Below are 19,218 nucleotides of genomic sequence, written 5' to 3'. Positions count from 1 at the left end.
TTCCACCTTGCATCTGTTGCAGTATCAGGCTTAGTCTGATCTCTGCCTAAGTCCCTAGAATTGGTTTGTTGCCAAGCACAGGAAGATGTGCACTGTTGTAAAATATTGAAGCCTCTGAATATACCTAATATATAAAGGTGTTTTAATAGTGGATACGTAAATTGATATGGTGCCTGGGTTTTTATCCATTAAGAATCGATATAAACTTGTCTTCCTTTTGTCACTGATTCTGAATTTAATTTTCTATACATAAGCATCTTAAATTGATTGCACAATACAAATGTTTTACAGCTTTGAGCACAAATGATTGGATTGTAGCAATTGATCTGCTTACATTATTTGATAATAGCTGCAAGCCTTTGTATTTAATTCATGAAGGACCCACATTCTTTATGAGAAAAGTTCCTTCAGTTTTTGTAGTTTGTTCTGTACGCACAAAGCTACAGAGTCTGTACTGCTGTAAGTGGCCTCCAATTCCTTTGGAAAATTTGTGTGTTGAGTTGTCAATATTTATTTGTTTATGTACCTGCTGTAGTTTAGACATGTTGTAAGGGGCCGGGGGACTGTTTCATGTAGCTTTGGCACTGAGATCTATGTAGATGTCATGCAACGGATTGTTTCCCATAGTATAGGGGCATGTACTAAATGTATACTTAGATACATTTTCTCTGGTCTCCCTATCTTTCATAAGCTCTGTGAACCAACAAGGGGTTTCTTTTTGCAGATCTGGAGCCATAAGAGATTTTATAAATTATAATAACTATTATTCCTATTTAAGTGAAAATGACTTATTATTACCATAACGAAGAAAGAAAGCAATACCACATGACAAATGAATGTGCGCTATATATACATGATCTGAAAATATTTCCACTTCCTTGTTCTTGTACAATATTTGAGTTTATTTGAAAAATGAGGAAGACAGGGAATAAATTTAGCCTTGTGGAATAGTGCTAGAGTGTCTGGTTAATTATACCTGGAAGCTTGTTACTATCTGAAGTGTGCTAAAGTCAATCAGTTCTTTTCAGAAGGTTTTGTGGAGCCACTGAGGGTCGTGGAGATGAGGGAGTGGAGAATCCTCAGTTTTCAAAGTGGATTTTGCAGCATAACGAGAAGACAATTCAATCAAAAGCAAGGATGTGCCTCTTTCTTCTGCTTACAGAGTTTCAAGGACAGGGGATTGGAGGAATCCTGTAGGTTCTCCCAGAGCTGTTGCTAATTCATCACTGAATCTCGCATACAGTTTTGGCATTGTTGGGGCTTGTATTTCAGTGACAAAAAATGTTCTAAAATCAGCATTGCCAAAATCTCTGCCTTGCTGTTCTCAACATTAAATGCACGTATGTTGTAGGACAGACTGTCCTTGACTCAAGTACATGAGCATTCCCTTAACACTCAATATTTTAAGGTAGACAGTGACAGAAGAGGGGGAATACTGTGGTTTTTTGCCTTGTAGTTTGCAGATGGGCAACTGTGGTACAGGAAAGTAAAATGATGTGCTCAAGATCCCTCAAGAAATTAACGTATGAAGTAGATCCACAGATCTCCCAAGTCCCCCTCAGTAGCTGAATCTCCAGGCAGTGTTTTGTCTTGTGCAGCATGAATATATGCACAAAAGTAATTCTCTTTAATCAACAACACATTCAGTATACAACAGTATCTGCACTACTTCTTCTTTCCTATTTTTGTTGAATTTTAATATCTATTTTTGATAGATGGAGAAACCTTCCTGTGGACAAAGAAGAGACAAGGTCTTCCTTATTCCTTGTTTGTTGTAGTTCCTGGGCATTTAGCATCCTTCTCATCCCAGTCCTGTAGCCTGTCAGTACTTTCAGAGCTGCTGATTGTACCTGTTCACACCATCACTTGGGTGGCAGTAGCAGCGGAAATCTGGTAGTTTTGGCACTTCCTAAAGGCTTGTGGGTTGTGTCTTTCTCTCCTGTTTAGATACGCCTGCATAAGTCTGTAAATATATGTTTATATAGAGGTATGTATAGAAATTACCAGGGAACTCATACAGTGTAGTTATATATTTGATACTTATATTGATAGCCAACATTATCCCAATTTGCAAGAAGGGCAGGAGAGAAGAACCTGAAAATTGCAGACAGTTTAACTTCAGTACCTGGAAAAATTAGGAGAAGATTATCCTGAAAGCTACTGAAAGACACTTAAAGGATAAAGCAGTCATCAGGCCCAGCCCACCCATTTGATCTCCTTCTATGATACCATAGAAGTGGATGAAGGGAGGACAATGGATGTTGTTTTTTTCTGAGTGTTAGTAAAGCCTTTGATGCTGTCTGGCACAGTATCTTCCTGGACAAATTATCCAGCTGTTCACTACAAGGGGTTGTAGTGAATGAGGCTCCATCTGGCTGGTAGTGGGTCACTATAGCGATGTTCCCCAGGGCTCAGTGTTGGGACCAGTTCTGTTCAGTGTTTTTATCAATGAGGTAGATGCAGGAGTGGGATGCATCCTTAGTAAAATTTGCTAATGATACTAAAGTGCAAGGTACTGTTGACTCTCTTGCAGGACAGGAGGCCTTGCAGATTGATCTAGATATGCTGGAGCATTGGGCTGAGGAAGGGAAGGGGAGAGGGAGGTGCTCATCTTTTCTCCCTGGTATCTTGTGACAAAACACATGGCAGTCGCTGAAAGCTGTGTTAAGGGAGGTCCAAACTAGACCTTAGGAAAAACTTCTTTACTAAGAAGGTAGTTAGACACTGGAAGAGGTTTCCTAGAGAGGTGGTAGATACCCCATGCCTGTCCGTGTTTAAGAGGCGTTTGAGTAACACTCTTAACTCAGTGTTTTAACTTTGAGTCAGCCCTGAAGTAGTCTGTTTGTTGGACTCGATGATCTTTGTAGGTCCTTTCCAACTGGAACTATGCTATTGTACTGTTGCTACTTCTAAACAATGATAATTTTAGGTCATTTTATTACGAAACAGTTGTGCTGATTAAATAAAATGCTTAAATATATCTATATCTGTGAAATGCTACAGTGCTTTAGGCCATGTATTCCTGAGAGGGAAAGGATTGCTAAGCAAGTAAAGCTTGGGTTCCCCATCCTTTTAGGCCTTGAGGTAACTAAACCCGGATTTTACTTCTCTGGCCCAGATTTTACTTCTCCCTCTAAATCTTGAAAGATTTTACAACAGAAAAGAAACATTGTTTGGATCAGTGGAAATGATTTGACTTTGACCGTTTTTGTCACCTTAAAAGTTGAACCAGAAGATCGTAATTTTTCATTCATGAAAGTCAAAGCATTCCCCGCTGTCTCTCCAGACAGAGTTTGACCTTTCACAGTGCTATGGCTAGATGGAAATAAGCCTTTTGTGAACTTCCCTACCTCTTTTGCACACAGAGCCTGCAGCAAACCTACCCATTACTTGCTGATGTTTTTGTGTGTGCCTTTGTGAGGACCCAGTGTGCAAGTGTGTGCTTATCTACCATCACCTACCTGAAATGCGAAAGGCATTAATGTAAAGGATTTTTTTTCCTCGTCAGAACATTCAAAAATGAAATTCAGTTGATGATACAATTAAATGCTGGTGTGTCTGTGGAAATGGAATTCATTTTTGTCAAATACTCATGTCGGGAATTAATACTTTTTGTGTGACAATCCAACATACTTGGGCATAAAGTACTAAAAACCTGTTAATTAAACTGGTCACATCATTTTGGCACTATTTGTGTCCTAGTCAGTCAGTTCTGTTTGCTAATTTTAAATATCTCAAGTTGAGATTAGCATCTGAAGTAGGTAGGATAAATCCCTTTTTGGTGGTGACTAGCATAGGTTTGGATGCTGAAGTTAGATGAAGCAGATCCAGTCCCAGAATCAAGAAAGACGATTCACTGGGTTCACTTATGATAATTGTAATTATTTGTATTTATTGCAGAGACTATACATTTCATTAAATGCCTGATCCAGAATCTGGTAACTTATTAATTACATATAGTTTTAGTGCAAAAGCAGGATGGTAGGGAGAAGGATAGTAGTAAGAAAGGTGTTGTGTTTTTTTTTTTTTTTTCCAGAAATGATTAAACAAGATCGATATTGATAGCTGTTACTACTGCTATGATTCTGAAAGTAGAAGAAGTAATCATATTACCACAGTGTAGAAACCTGAGTGGAGCAGTGACTTACATAAAGCAATCTGCACCATAGAAAAGCAGGAAAATGTCATGGAGTCTTTGGTGCGAGTCCCGCCTGGGTTTGTCAGAAGCAGTCATCCCAGCACAGCTGGGGCACCCTTTGGTCGGGGATCAAAGCTGGCTGACTCACTGCCGTCAGTGAGAACTGTAAGAAGATGGTAGGTTTTGGGGTCGCTGTTTTTTCATGGGGGAGGAGAGGGATAAAGCAGTGCTGGGTTTTGTCACTGTATTTCTTTCTTCCATCTGTGAGGCAGTAAGTTTCCCATGATCTTCAGGTCAGTATAAACAACTGTGGTATGTGTGACTGGAGACAATATATAACAAGTACTCTGGCCTTTGCAAATTATAAAACTGGCATGTTATTTAATTTGGATTTCAACCTTGAATAAATAAATACAAACTATTTTATTCACAAAAAGCCGGCATGACGAGGAACGTGCAGAACTAGAATTTTGTTCCACTTCACAAACTTACTTAAAGCTTACTTTTGCAGAGGTTGTGACATAGCTGATTAGTAAGAGACGATGTAATTCTCAGTGCAGAGCTGATGTTTTAAGTAGCTAGGTAGGAAAATATGGTGTTAGGATCCATACCTCTTCTGAATAAATGAAAATGAGAAGAGCTCTTATTTGCAGAGGTTAGTGCATTGTTCTTGTCTGTGCTGTAGCCCCTTTAGGGGAGATCAAGTGATGATAGCAGCATACCTGTGTGTTTCACAGCCTGTTCTTTAGCTTACTTTCAATTTACAGTTTTTTTTGAATGACTTCAATACATTGGAGAAATAAAACTACATGGTCGCATGGTAGTAAAAACTTGTTTTCTGTAATCAGACTAGAATAAGGCAGATACAGAGCCATCTTTATGCACAGTTCAGTATAGCTGTAGAGAGTTTAGGATACATTAAAATGAATTCTTCTCTTGAGAGAATATGCCAGCCATTTTCTTAATGGTGTTTTAAGATGAGGCTAAGGGCTGTTTTGCAGTTATCCATAGCTGTAAAAGCCGTGAAATGGTAAAACTTTTGCTCTAGCTCTCAACAGTGGCAGCTGAACTGTAGTGTTGAAAGCTATGCCAAGTGGTCTGCTGGCTCACTTATGACTTTCACTAATGTTTTCCTCACTGCAAGGCTAGAGCAAGCTGGTATGAGGAAGAGGAAAGATAAATTCACCTGTACTAGAGCTCCCAACATCACTTTTAGGGCTATGTCTCAGCCTGGCAGTCAAACAAGGAGAGCTTCAGCTGAATCTTTCATTAGCAGAAGACAGTTGTCTTGTCAGAAGCAAAGAAATTGTTGTAAGTAATGAGTAATTTTCTTCTTTGTGCTTGGCTCTATTTAAAAAGTGAAGAGTAAAGTTTATTTTCTGATAGGTCTACGAAGATTTATAAAGGGAATATATTTCTCACTAAGAAAACCTATTAAAGCAAAATATTAGGCAAGTGAGCGTGAAGGAGCCCCATCTGCAGAGGTGAAAAGTAGAGCAGGAAATGTTGCAAGGAGTTCCTCCTTCCTCTGGCGTTGCGCCTTAGCACCAGGCAGGTTTGTGCACGTGAGACTGAGCCTCCCTTGTGCATCCCAGAGTTAAACTCAGCCACAAGACAGCTACTGATGTGCTAGATGCATCATTACTACGTGTATCTTAAAATGTAAAGCAGGAATGTGAATAATAGGTACTGGAGAGGGAGGGGAATGTGTAGGTTGTGGTCTTTTTAGCACAGGCCAGTGTGAGGTGTTCTCCTGGTTGAAGAGTGTGGTAATGGAAGAGTGCAGTCCAGGAGTACCGATGGTGATCCAGTGCAGCCCAGGAGTACTGATGAGGATCCACAATCACGAATATTCAAGGTACCACAAGCGGGACTATTCCAAGTACAGGTTAGGGTAAGTCTGAAGTTAAGTCTCAAAGCAGAAATGCAACCCTCTATGTGTGATATACTCAACACAGCAGCACAAATGAAATACAGCATGTTCTAATTCAGAAAGCGTGCACTTCAGCCAGTTTCTGAAATTAAATTCTGTTAGGTTAAATTCTCAATAGCTGGATAACTGTTGTGATGTACTATTAAAACACTATCTTGTTATATTCTTAAGTGAGGTCTCCATACTGAAGCAACCTTGCTTTTTATAGTTTGCTAGCTAAAACCTTTGAGTGCTCTGTTTCTTCAGACCTTTTCAAGACATTGGTGTTAAGTTGTCCCCTAAATGTATCATAAGATACCCCACTGATTATTATTGTTATTAATAATATATCTTAAAAGTCTGCAGTTTGTAGACATGTGTAAGTAACATTATAACACTCCAGGTATTACAAATCTGCTGTGACACATTGATTGGCAAGGTTAAAACATTCATAATATTAGAAGTTAGTGAGTTTATCATAGATTCGGAGTTTGCAGGAATTGGGATTCTTGCTAATATGCTGAATTGTGCGATAGTGACTGTCGTAGCTTCTTGCAATCTTTCTCCCCACGTAAAATGTGGAGATAATATCAGATTGAGTTACACAGGTGTTCTGCAGCTTAGCAAGAGGATACTTGTTATTATCATAATAGTTTTTGAATGGAAAATGATATATTGGAACAAATTTTTTAGAAAAAATCAGGATTTAATTTTAGAAATATGTGCATTCAAACTGTTACATTCAATGTTATAGATTGAGTGTATCTTTGATCTTTGGACAGTTCCAAGACAGGATTACAGGATGACATTTTTTTTAGAAAAAATATCTCAGGCTTATACAAGTAGCACATACTCCTTTTGATGGTTTGCTGTGAAATAGATGTTGCTAAAATCCTGTAAGGTCTGTGAACAAGTGCAGTTAACAAGGCCTAAGGTGTCAGTATTCAGAATTGCAAAGTCATTTGAGAGTCTGCTAAATCATTGTAAAATGTCAGGCATACAGCTGAGGATTGAGCTCTGTTTATATTGATGTTTCTGTTGCTCTTCTGAAATCTTGGGAGGGGAGAGGACAGGTTCACAGTCAGTAGTGCTTTTGCCTTCATGGTAGGCCTTCTGAAATACTTGCTTGTAGTGGGTAAAGATGAGTGGTGATGAAATGAAGCATTTCTTTTCCCCATCTGTGAAGTTTTGCACCCTTTCCAGGCCTCAGAAAAAGAAAGGGGGGGGGGGGGGGGGAGTTGATCCCACTGATCCCACTCTCCTAAATGTATAAATTAATTGTCTTTAAGAAATTTGCCATTTTACAATGGTGCTGACTGGGAAGATCAGGCTTGTTACTTGTGCTACTGAAATGTGTTATATATTTTGTTGTTGTTGTTATTGCTAAGAGGAAAAAAAAAAACAATTTAGGAAGGCCTTTTTTTTTTTTTTTGACTTTGTGTTTTTTTTTTTTTTTTAACCCTTGTGTAAGAGGGAAGGGGTATGTAGTTGGGAGTTTTCTATGTAAACCTAGGGTTGTGACTAGCAGTAGAAGTTAATAATTGACAACCACACCACAAGTAACAATGGCTTGTTTGCAAGCTGTTTTACGTTGTCTCTCTGACCTGGGCATTGGGGTCTTGGCAATGAGGTGAGGTCAGGGTTTTGTCACCATGATCTCTTGTACCTTGATTTCAATCAGTGATAGTCCCTTGCCTGGACTTGTTTTTTTCTTCTTACATGTTCTTCCACCTCAAAGGGTTAAGTGAGGCAGCTTGCATTGATAATTTCTAAATAATTTAAGTCTGATTGCACACATTGTGAAAAATGATGGGTTTTAAATTACACACATTTGGAAATAATTTCTCCAACACACAGATGGCTTGGATAGACAAAAAGAAAAAGTGAACCTAATAACTTATTGAAGAGGAAACTGTGTACACTACCATTCTGACGTTTATGTAGCTTGGTGGCAGACTTGAAATGTGTCATTTAAAATGCCCAGGCTTTATACAGTTCAAAAGTGTTCATTCTCCTGTGAAGCTGAAGTAAGTTTATACCAGTTAGCTTGGCATCTGTACTGAGAGATACATGAAAGATACAATCAGAAAAGTATGAAAGGTTAGCAACTTTGTTAATGCAAATCAACACAATTTCACAGAAAACAGATCTTGTTTGCCTGAGATCATTTTCTGAGTTTAATTGGTATAAATAGCTCTTGACATAGTAGACTTCTGATAGGCATTTGACTTAGCACTGAACAGCATTTTCATGTCTTTATTTGTTTTAAAGGTTCTGTGCCCAAAGATGAAGAGCAGATTTTCCTTCTACAGAATAAAGATCTATAATTTGGAGTGATTGACTCCAAAAGATTTGAGATGCATGAAAATAACTGACATATGCTACACTTTTGCTGCAAGCACATACAAACAGAGGGATTTTAATCAAAAGGGATTGCTCAGCCAGTTGAGGAAAACTGTCATGTGTATAAGCCAGAAAGAAAGGATGCAGGTAAAAAGTACAGGCCAAATTTTTATTTGTTTGCTTTCAATGTAGATGGTTAAATAGCAGCAAAGGAAGTTGAGTTTACAAAATGTGAGACGGTCTCTGAGATGCAAAGGTACTGTGATCTGGACTTGAATATGCTAAAACTTTTATAAACAGTAATTAAGGTACTCCCACAGAACATGTACATTTAAAATAAGTATTTTCTAAGATACAGGGGCACCTTAGAGACCCATACACGTTATATAATGTTTGCTTTCACTAATAGTTCCCACTGAAATCAATAAAAATGCATATAGAGCAAGATAATACTCAGTTAAAGCTAGGGTGCCTTAACCCAAACCACTACAAATATTTGCCAGATGAAGCAGTGGAATGTACAAAGCTTATTTGTAAATTTGCTGGAAAGGTTGAGGTCTACTTAAGCCATTAGTGTTTTTTTTCCCCTTGGCAAAGGAATCCATATTTCATAATCATTCTTTTTTCTCAGTTCTTTCTTTCAGTGTTGATAAGGACTGTATGTAGAAGCATTCCACGATATGAAAGTCAATCCTCTGAAACTATTTAATGGTATTCTCACATGGTCACCAATAAGTAATCTTTTTTTCACTGGGAGAGATACTGTGTCTGTTGCTGAAGGATTAATGTATTCTGAAAGTTGGGGAAAGCTTCTGGATTTAGTAAGGCTGTCTGCAGATGGCTGTTGACAGAGGAAAAAGGAAAAAAAAATGGTGACCACTGAATGCCCTGTGGCATTCTGTGCCTACTGACAAGTTGTATTTTTTAATGCCTTGGAGATCTTCACAACTTTCTCTTCTCTCACATGATGTACCTCTGAGACTTGCAGTTTGACCTGACTTGCTTTTTAATAGAGAAGAAATAAACGAGTAGAAAAATGACACCCTCAAACCATTATTTAAGACCCCAAGAACACCACAGCTCTTTCCCTTGCATAAAAGATGACAGATCACAGTGCATTATTAGGAAATATTTTTTTCTTTTAGCCAGCTATGAGCAATAAGATTTTCTCACGTTTTATCTGTAACAAACTGTTGAAACTGTCTCTCTGTGAGTAGCTTAATGAAATAAGTCAATATACAAGGAGGACATTGGCTAGGAAAGAGGGCATAAGTCATATTTGAATTTCAGTCCATTTTGACTTTCACTGGTTTTGAGCAGAAAGATAAGAGAGGTGAAAAGTTGTCATCATTGCAAATGAAGAGGATCCATATTCATGAACATCTTTCTGTTTTCTAATCAGGTCTCCTTACATGAGACAGGTTTTGTAGTTTCCACCTCATGTGGCATTTGTATTACATGTTGTGAAAATCACAATTCTTCTTTTGCTGTTGCATCAGGAACTATAATTAACACCTCTTGACACCTGAGGCTGACTCCCATTATTTCAGCTGGAGTGAAAAACATCTTTCAGACTGTATGTAGGCACGTCTGCTCAGGATGACACAGGGCTTCCATCTTTTCAAAAGAATTTTTATTTCTGCTATATTTAGAAACATATAGTTCAGTTGGAAGGGACCTCCAAAGATCATCGAGTCCAACTGCCACTATTTGGGAATAGTGATTTTGAAATTCGTGTTCGCTCACAGCCATTGTACATGTAATTCATTGTCTAAGTAACAAAGCGAAGATGAAAATATCTTTGAGATTTGAGGCGCTAACTTTGTGGCTTGCCTGTATCACAAGATTACATTTTATTTGTCTGTACAGTTGTTTATTTACAGTTAATGCAGTAATTTGTTAGTGCAAGCAACAGATACATCTCCATCTTCATGGAACACTGAAACCTAATTGCCAGTAATTAGAGTATTAGATGTTGAAAAGTGCTCTATTTTCACTGAGCTGGAGATAGGAGTTTGAAGTTAGGCAACATTTTCGGTTAAAAGCAATTGTTTTTCCACACCTGAAGGACATTTTCCTCACTTTTCACAATGATCTAATTAGGGATTTAGAGTTCTTGTTAATTTGGGGTTAATAAAAGCCTTCTTTTGTCAGTACCATGGACTTTAGTGAAATTCGGATCTAGTTCAAGACAGAAGTCAGTTCCACTGCTCTTACTGGTTTAATAGACGTTGTCTTGCACCTGTTTATAGGAGTACAACCTTTTTGCAAAGAGGAAATGATTTATATACATATCCTCCTTGACCTTATCTTAACATTTACTATAATTTACAAGCTACAAGATATTGGTGGTGTTCTGAGAGGCTTTTACATATTGATCACTTCCAGAGCACATTTCTGAGTTTTTATCCAATTGAAGTCAATGCATCTTGTCTAGTTTTTGTCACTTGCTAGCACTTTAATTATCTACAAGCAAGTCAAATTGATTACACAATATAAAAGCCTTACAGCTTTGAAGCAAAATGACTGAGCCTTTAGATTTGGCCAGGATAACTATCAATGCTGGTGGCAAAATATAACAATCTATTAATATTTTTGATTGGAAAGCTCTACTTTTAATAATTTGAAAGGACTTCCTATCGCTGTAGGTTAAAATCCATCATAAAAATGAAAATCATTGTTGGGGGTTAGGATTTTAAGATCTTCTGTTCCAGGTTCTGTTCACATACATGTCTTCCTTGTATTTTGGATGTAAAGAATACGGTCTTATATTTTGGTCCCTTATTTCAACTTTCTTGGTTATTGATGGGGGACAGTTTAAGGTTGGGTCATAAACAGAACAAAACATCTGTGTATTAAATACTTGCCTATGTAAAGGGATGAATTAACTCTTTTTGCAAATAAGGAGTGTATGACTTGCATACATTGCATGTACATGCATACCTTGTATGAACTTTAGTAGTCAATAGAAATCCTTCAGCCAAGTAGAGAAAGATTGTATCTGTTATCCCTAAGAAGACATTTCACTGCTCCTTATTTCATGTTTCTTTGGATTTAAAGTGAAAAAGAAGCCTGAACATACCAAAAGGAGAGAGATAATAAAGGACTTTTAAAATACCAGTGCAGCAGAATGAAGGATATTCCAGGGAGAAGCAGAATCAAAAGAAGGAAGGAGAACTCTTGGTTAGGTAACAGATGTTTTCCCTTAAGACTTGTGATGGAACGGACACTAGAGGGGGAAAAAATCTAATGAACAGCAAAATTTCCCTTCGTTTTCCTTTTCCTTCTACTCCCAGTGTGGGAACAGCGTGTCTAAAGATGTGTGACAAGAACTGTCACCTTCTTTGCTATTGAAACAGGAATGAAGAAAACAGTTAATTTCAAATTTCCATGTAGGAAGAGAGGAAATGCTTCTATTAATCAGAAGACTAGAGATATCAAGGGAAGCTCCAGTGCTACCACTATGCATTTAGTTGAACCTCCTTCAAAGTGAGCATTGAATTGGCTAACATTAATAGTTTTCTCCTTTCTGTTGCTGCAAGCAAGAATTGAATTGGAGTGCTTTACTTTTCAGAGTACTCGCTGAAGTAGGATTATTGGTAGAACATCATTAGAGATTTATCTACATATTTGTGTAGTGCCAGCTGGTTACAAATGTAATGTACTTTTGGTACTTGACTAGTTACGTGCTTGTTCTTAGGTTTCCCTTGCACAGGCTTCCCTTGCACTTAATTCAGTTCCTGCCTAAGGTCAGGCTATGCACTGACGTATAGGATAATTGCATAAATCCATTCAACGTGAAGTAACAGACTTTGACATTTGGCTGGCACAGATGTTTTTCAAAAGGACATTGCCGACACATCAGTCAGATTCCATGTGATAAATACATTGTTTCCAATATTTGAAAAATCAGCAATTTATTAGAACAAAAGGTCACCACTGAGTCAGGCATATATCCATGAGTGCATGTCTTTTCCTTTTTTCCTTTCCTCATTTCTATAGCAGCAGCTAGGTAATGCAACAGTAAGCTGGGAGCCAAATTTGCCCTTTGACACAGAGCTGCTTTGGTTAGAAGCCGCTGGGAGCCATATGCTTCTGAAGTTAAAACACGTTTCTTTATGCTGTTCTAATGTAGGCTGTGCTCCTGCAGTAAAAATTCCCATCAACTCCAGCAGCAGCATGAGGATCGGCAGTGGCAATTTTCTCTTCGTAAGGCTTCCAGCAAGAGGCTGCCTGCTGCTTCCAGCGATTGCAGGATGCGGCCTCCTGCTGCTCACGGTCCTCAACAGCTGGGATCACATTGCATCCACCCAGCATTTTTGTCACTCGCTGCCTATAAAATGACAATGGATCAATTTTAAACTGACCCCACTGACTTTTAAAGCCCTCCGCGCAGGAGTAACTGGTTTTCTATAAGCCTCCTCCGTGCATTTTGCTCGAGTCCTCTTACTGTCTTCCAGTCAGAATGTGTTAGGTGGCAGAAACTCTGTTGTTGTAGCCCCTGTGGTTTGTAGCTTGTTTCTCTCATTTTTTTAAACTTTCCATCATTTTCAAAATGTTGTGGGGATCCCAATATCTGATCACAGTTCTGTCCTTTTTCCTCTGCCTCCCAGAAGCGTGGGAGGAATGTCCTGTCTCCTGGCAGCATTTCATAATGATTTTGCATAGTTTCACTTTCAGAATAGAGTTGTACAATAATTCAGGTTGGAAGGGACCTCTGGAGTCCGTTGGGTCTCAGTGCAGGGCTAGCTTCAAAACCAGACCAGGTTGTGCTGGGCTGTGTCCAGTCGAGTCCTGATCATCTCCAAGGGTGGAGATTCCACAGCCTTTTGGGGCAACCTCTTCCAGTGACTGACTTTCTTCATGTAGACTTTCTTCTTTATGTTTGATCAGACTTTCCCTTGATGAAGCTCTAATTGTTGCCTCTTATCCTTCCACTGTGTAGGTCTGATAAGAGTCTGCCTCTGTCCTATCCATAACTCCTCTCACTTTGGTAACTGAAGACAGCAATGAGGGTCCCAAAACCTTCTCTTCTCCAGGCTGAACAAACACCATCCCTCAGCCTGTCTTCATGGGGCATGTGCTTCAACCTCCTGGCCATTTTAGTGGCCCAGTGCTGAATACACTCCAGTTTGCAGTTTACACTGAGGAGCATAGAGTCACAGAATGGTTTGGGTTGGAAGGGACCTTAAATACCATCTCATTCCAACCCCCTGCCATGGGCAGGGGCACCTCCCACCAGACCAGGTTGCCCAAAGCCCCATCCAGCCTGGCCTTGAGCACCTCCAGGGATGGGGCATCCACAGCTTCTCTGGTCCCCACGTGGTCAATCTTCCAGACACCTTTTGAGTGCTGAGTGATGGGAATAATCACTTGACTTGCTGTCCATGGTACTATTTAAAACAGCCTAGTGTGTGGTGGGCCTTCATATCCACACAAGTGCACTGCTTATTCATATTCAACTTTTCTACAAGGACGAGGTCCCTCTCTGCAGAGCTACTGCCTGGTCAGTCAGTCCTGTCTATACTGACACACTGTGATAGTCCATTTCAGGTGCAGTACTTACTAATCTTTGAACTTTCTGAGGTTTATCAGCCTGTTTCCTCAGCTGTCAAGGTTGTCCAGATTGTTGATGAAGATGTTAAATGGTATCACTCCCAACATATATTTATATTTATATTTATATTTATATTTATATTTATATTTATATTTATATTTATATTTATATTTATATTTATATTTATATTTATATTTATATTTATATTTATATTTATATTTATATTTATATTTATATTTATATTTATATTTATATTTATATTTATATATTCAGGTTTCAGAGTGTTTCTTTAGTGCTGGGAGCAACTTAGTAGGAGATAAATAGTTTATTTATAGTAATAGGAATGATAATCTTATAGCAGTATAAGATATAATATTATATAATATAAGATATAATAAGGTATAAGAGTTCCTTTGGCTCAGGAACTCTTGGGCCAGATGTGGTATTTTGGGGTTTTATTAATACCTTTTGGTGTTCACTGATACCATTTTTAGTTAAATAAATGAGTTGCTTTCAAAGAGCCTTGGCATTTGCATCTCCAGAGTCTTTGGTAGGTATTGCAGCCACATGGCACCTGGCAGTGGATTTTGAAGTGAGCTTCTTTCATTGCAACAGCTTACCTGCTAGGTGTGATCCATAATAATGCTAGGTAGCTGACAATTCAGTCCCACTGAACTATCATGTCTCATGTCAAACGAAAATGAATTTGTACAGATACTGGCCTCTCTGTACTGAGTATCGTGGATCTACTCAATCCAGTGTGTGGTGACGTGTCATTTAATCACAATCACAGCAAGCAATAACCATTCTTTTTTGTTTCTCTTTTTTGCTTTTCCATCTCATTGTTTCTGCTGTCTTTTTAGTGATTGTTACAAGTTGAAGCGACTGTTCCCGTTTGCCCATAAAATTTCCTTCCCCCAGAACCATGAAGAGTGTGGGGGCAGTATCGGGGGGAATTATTTTAGAATAGCCTGGAAATTCCTGTTTGCCAGAGAGAAATGCAGCACCACTGAAATGGTGTTGACGAACATTGTATAGTGTTTCCATCCTTATTTTGTCTCCTTGTTCTTGCCCTCGGTTCTTTGTTAACAGACAGCAGAAATGTTGTTTGGAGGCTTAGACCTCACCATGGCATCTAGGCCATTAGGCTCTCTAGCAAGAAGCAGGGAAATCTCGAGAGCCCTGCCAATGCTCCCTCAGAAATTAACCTACCTACTTGTATTTTCTCCTCATTTTTATTGGCTACGTACTTACTGGAAGAGGAGATGGTCTGTGTTCTTTTTGCGCAAATGGTAGTCACCACATATAAACAAGTCAATGTGTCCATGGGCAAGGTCACAGGCCCTGTTATTTTTTGCTTAGATAGCTGATTCTTCTTTTTTCTTTAGGAGTTTAGATGCAGGAGTCTTACTGTGGTGGCTCGGGTGACTGAACTTAATACCATGAGTAATGAACAGTCAAAGAGTTCATAAAATGGTAAAGAGAAGTTTTACTTTGACAGAAAACGGTTCACATAAAGCATTGAGTAATTACTTGCAAAAAGCAAAATCGGGAACACTTGATAAACAGACCTGGAGTAGAAAACATGTCCTGATCAAATGGTTGATTTGTAATGACAGGTTTAATTACAGTTTACTCCGGTTTTCTAAGACCTTGTCTTAGAGAGGGCTCTTTTAAGCTGTTTAATGCCTGATCACCTTATGCTCACTGATGCTCCTAGGGCTAGAGTTCCAGATAGTACCAAAGAAACAGAGCAGCGCCGTGATGTGAAAGGTACATTTGTTCTCAGTAGGAACATTTCCGCCTGTGGCTGCATTGCTCTGGCAGACTGGGCAGGCTGAAAAAGCGATTTGCATGTTCTTCCTTGCTCAGAAGTGTGGGTGCCATTTGGTGCTGTGGGTGCTACCCCTGGTGAGTAGCAGAGGAATGGTGGCCACTGGATGGGGAGCGGGTAAGGGGTGGTAGATGCCCAGTTCTGAGCAACTCGGAAGAGTGGGGATGTTTTTCACATGACTTTAGGTAGTCCTGCTGTTTTGGCTAGGTCAAATGGGTTTACCAGGCAGCACAAAGGGTCTGTGCCATGAGTAGGCAGGTCCATAGCTTGTTCTCTTGCAGAGGATCAGCCATAGAGGATCAAGTAGGCCTTTCTAAGACTCTGATTAATGGTTCAGCCTGTTTGGGTGCTGTGGAAGTTTTGCAGGACCCTTTTGGATGCATACACATGCTAAAATTAGCTCTGCAGCCACAACAGCAAAGCTTAGCTTCTTTATGAACCTTTTCATTATTACTTGGGGGAAATAAATGGCTGTCTGTATTATGTATGAGCACGCTGCGGTACCACATTACTCTGTCTTCCATCAGCATGTCTTCTCTTCCTTTATTGGCTAAGGCTCATGATAATTCCAGGAGTACATCTTAAAGCCCGACCAAATGAATATCATAACCTGAGCAGGTGGAAAAACACGATATTAGGCTGTTGAATATTCTAATACGTGAAACAACCAGCCACATAGTTATGCTTTAACAACACAATCAAAACAGAGATATATCTGTGTAATAAAATTGACTGTTGCTGTAACCAATACGCTTAGAATAATTACATGATTATAATGAAAATGCAGTGGTTATTTGCTACATTAATTAGCTGTTGATTTAATGTTACACAAATGTGCTTCTTTTCAAGTAATCATATTTCTTGCTGACATTTCTGAATAGGACTACCAATTAGTTAAACATGGGTAAGTAGAGGTGCTGATTGTAGGTAGCTTACGACAGAAGACAGTAGAATAGAGCTTCCTAGTTTTTAACTTTCAGCATGTTATTAACACCACGTTTTGGTTACAGCACCTTTTAAAATAAGCACACACCTCTGATATCTGCTACACAGCCAAAGTTGCAAAAGAATGAGAAGTTGTTTCTCTGTGCTGAACATTTCTGTGAGATCCTATATTCCTACAAGTGTAGCTCCCAAAGCTGCTGGAGAAATCTCATGTGTTTTACCCTACTCTACATACAATTTTTTTTTTTGCTCTTTGCTTCACAAGGATACAGAGAATAATAGAGATTTTTTTTTTGCTATTTTTATTGTCTGAAGCATTTTCCTAATCGATAAGCTGTCAGTGCAATAAAGCTGCAACTTAATGTCTTTAGAAAGCTGCATGTGAGTTTTCTACATTTTCAAAAGTATAATTAGCCAGGAAATTTTTGAATGGAGTTAAAATCAGTCAAGAGCATTCTCAGTTTTGTTTGAGCAGCAACAAGCCAATTCAGTCAATCGTGCCTACTGATAAGATGTTTCATGAAAAAGCTGTACAAAGCATAGTAAAAACATCCATTATTTTCCTTGAAAAACGATTTTAAACAGTAAAAATTGTTTATTAGAGACTGATTAGGTTGGGAACTTTCAGTCTGTCCACAAACTGCACAAAGTGACAAGCCGTTCCGGCTTCTATAAATCTGTAGTTGTCTGTACTTCAAAATTCATTCACTACCAGAAGTCCTCATTTTGCACATGGAAAGTTACCATTTTTTTTTTTGTCTGGGTCCAAATCTTTACAAGAATAAATCTCATACTTGTACTACAGGGTGGTACAGTGATATCTGGGAAACTGGGAAAAAGATACATTAAATAGTGGTCATACAAAATGCAAGTTGGTGCCAGATTTTCTTCATTGTTTTATTAGATCAAAAGTGTGATTACCTCTGAACGACTAACTGACAGAGAAAGATACACTCGCACACAAACCTCAGGCCACCAAAGACTTTACTCCAAACCCTTTTCCCTGGATTTTGTACTTGACAGACAGAGCCGAAGCCAGCAGAAAGGGAGGAGGTGGACAGAAAGTGAATTATGATTTTAAATGCTTTGTTTTTGAAGGCACCATTGAAAGACTGGATCCACTGTCCTTTTTGCTGTGTTCTCTCTCTCCTGTATCACTTGTTTGTAACCCTGATGGTAGACGCCAGAAAGACCCACGCAGATATGGACAGATCTTAATGAGTTGCTGTTAGCCTGATTAAACTTCCCTTCTGGTAAACAGTCAGGCCTCCAATCCAGAAAATAATTCCTTTCACCTCTTGCTGCCTGGGATAGCACATAAGTGTCAGTTAAAACCTCAAGCCTCTGCATCAGTGGGGCACAAGCCCACGTTTAAAACTAGGCTTTAATTTTGAATTACTCACAGAAATAGAGCATGGGGGTGTTTTCATGGGGGTGGTTTTATTTTTGTTCTTTTTTTTTGTTTTTTTTTTTAAATTTCTGACTTGTTCTCTGTTCTGATGACCTAAATATTTTTAGACAAGTGGTTTGTCCGCACTCATGGTGCCAAGCACGTCAAGCTTTTCTAAGTCAGTCCAGCTCTTTGTCTGCAAATACGTACACCCTGCGTGACCACAATTTATTGTTCACTGTGCTAGTATTAACTGTAAGTAGAAACATCTGTTCTTTTGGTCTGCGTTATTGTGCTGTCTTCATATCATCTAACAGGCATAAATATGAGTGGATGTAAAGAATACGACTATCCTTTTCCTAAATACTTGAGTCGTCTCACGTGGGTGCACTGTCAATGAGCTTTGAAAAAAAGAGTGGCACGTCCAGTTGGAATTAGTAGCCAGACTTCAGTTTGCTAATTATTTAAGATTTACCTATTTTTATTTTTCTGGTTATATGGCACGTATCCAACCAGTTTTCACACTTGCAAAGAGGAAAACAGTGTCTGCTTTGGGAGGCATTTTTGCCCTTCTTCACTCTCGTTCTTGTAAAGTGCAAAAGAAAACAGTCAAAAGTATCACCTATCCCTTGTGCCTTAAATATAGAGAATATAGAGAACCGTAACTGGAGATTGTAGGGGGAAAGTGTTTGGTACGTGGTGAAAATCATGGGGTTGGTACTGAGGAGGAGGAGATAAGTAATGAAATTTTAAGCTGAATTTTATTAGAGTCGTAAGAACCCAGGTTGGTTCAGGTTGGAAGGGATCTCAGGAGGCCTCTGTTGCAACCTCCGTCTCGTAGCAAGCTGTAAGACCAGGCTACTCAAGGCTGTATCCAGCTCCCTGGATCTGTTGCCCACGTATTCCTGCCGCATGGCTGTGAAGAGCCTGGCTCTGCCTTCTTGGTGACCTCCTCAGAGGCAGTGAAAGGCTGCTGACAGATCCCTCCAGAGCTTTCTCCTTTCCAGGCCCTAAGCCTCTCCCTGTGGGGCACCTGCTCCACCTTGCTGGCCCTCTGCTGAACTGGCTGCGTTTGATCATCGTCCTGCTTGTGCTGGGC

At 39.1% G+C, this 19,218-nt stretch overlaps 1 protein-coding gene across 9 annotated transcripts in view; it reads left to right on the top strand.

Moving 5' to 3' along the window:
* Positions 1-19,218, top strand: part of MOCOS (molybdenum cofactor sulfurase) — an 884,654-nt gene that overhangs the window by 704,318 nt on the left and 161,118 nt on the right. The window contains exon 1 of one of the 9 annotated variants that reach the window (XM_080583050.1): positions 940-5,449. The exons of the other annotated variants lie outside the window; for them this stretch is intronic. The gene's annotated coding sequence lies outside the window, so the exon portion shown is untranslated. Of the gene's footprint in view, positions 1-939; positions 5,450-19,218 lie in introns of those variants that run through there. 9 annotated transcript variants of the gene reach the window in all.

The sequence above is a fragment of the Anser brachyrhynchus genome (assembly GCF_964034855.1).
Source record: "Anser brachyrhynchus genome assembly, chromosome: 2".
Taxonomy (NCBI): Eukaryota; Metazoa; Chordata; class Aves; order Anseriformes; family Anatidae; genus Anser; species Anser brachyrhynchus.
The sequence above is the reverse complement of the archived record's forward strand: the minus strand, read 5'-3'. Positions and strand labels throughout refer to the sequence as shown.